The 1,215-nt window shown below is 40.7% G+C and overlaps 1 pseudogene; it reads left to right on the top strand.

The window, feature by feature from the left end:
• Positions 1-719: 719 nt before the first annotated feature.
• Positions 720-817, top strand: LOC123584538 (annotated as a pseudogene).
• Positions 818-1,215: the final 398 nt, after the last annotated feature.

The following is a 1,215-nucleotide window of genomic DNA, read 5'->3' as shown; positions in this document are numbered from 1 at the left end:
GTATGGAACCACAAAAGGCCCTGAATAGCCAAAGTAATTTTGAAGAAGAAGACCAAAGCAGGAGGCATCACAATCGCAGACTTTAGCCTCTCCTACAAAGCTGTCATCATCAAGATAGCATGGTATTGGCACAAAAACAGACACATAGACCAATGGAATAGAATAGAAACCCCAGAAATAGACCCACAAAAGTATAGCCAACTCATCTTTGACAAAGCCGGAAAGAATATCCAATGGAAAAAAGACAGTCTCTTTAACAAATGGTGCTGGGAGAACTGGACAGCAACATGCAGAAGGATGAAACTAGACCACTTTCTTACATCATTTATAAAAAGAAACTCAAAATGGATAAAGGACCTAAATGTGAGACAGGAAACCATCAAAACCCTAGAGGAGAAAGCAGGAAAAAACCTCTCTGACCTCAGCCGCAGCAATTTCTTACTTGACACATCCCCAAAGGCAAGGGAAACAAAAGCAAAAATGAACTATTGGGACCTCATGAAGATAAAAAGCTTCTGCACAGCAAAGGAAACAATCAACAAAACTAAAAGGCAACTGACAGAATGGGAAAAGATATTTTCAAATGACATATCAGACAAAGGGCTAGTATCCAAAATTTATAAAGAGCTCACCAAACTGCACACCCGAAAAACAAATAATCCAGTGAAGAAATGGGCAGAAAACATGAATAGATACTTCTCTAAAGAAGACATCCAGAGGTACTCACTTCGGCAGCACATATACTAAAATTGGAACGATACACAGAAGATTAGCATGGACCCTGCACAAGGATGACATGCAAAGAAGACATCTGGATGGCCAACAGGCACATTAAAAGATGCTCAATATCGCTCCTCATCAGAGAAATACAAATCAAAACCACACTCAGGTATCACCTTATGCCAGTCAGAGTGACTAAAATGAACAAAACAGGAGACTATAGATGCTGGAGAGGATGTGGAGAAATGGGAATCCTCTTGCACTGTTGGTGGGAATGCAAACTGGTGCAGCCGCTCTGGAAAACAGTGTGGAGGTTCCTCAAAAAATTAAAAACAGACCTACCCTATGACCCAGCAGTAGCACTGCTAGGAATTTACCCAAGGAATACAGGAGTACTGATGCATAGGGGCACTTGTACCCCAATGTTTATAGCAACACTCTCAACAATAGCTAAATTATGGAAAAGAGCCTAAATGTCCATCAACTGATGAATGG

Source organism: Leopardus geoffroyi, chromosome B3 (genome assembly GCF_018350155.1).
Source record: "Leopardus geoffroyi isolate Oge1 chromosome B3, O.geoffroyi_Oge1_pat1.0, whole genome shotgun sequence".
Classification (NCBI taxonomy): Eukaryota; Metazoa; Chordata; class Mammalia; order Carnivora; family Felidae; genus Leopardus; species Leopardus geoffroyi.
This window is presented reverse-complemented; position numbering and strand designations above follow the sequence as displayed.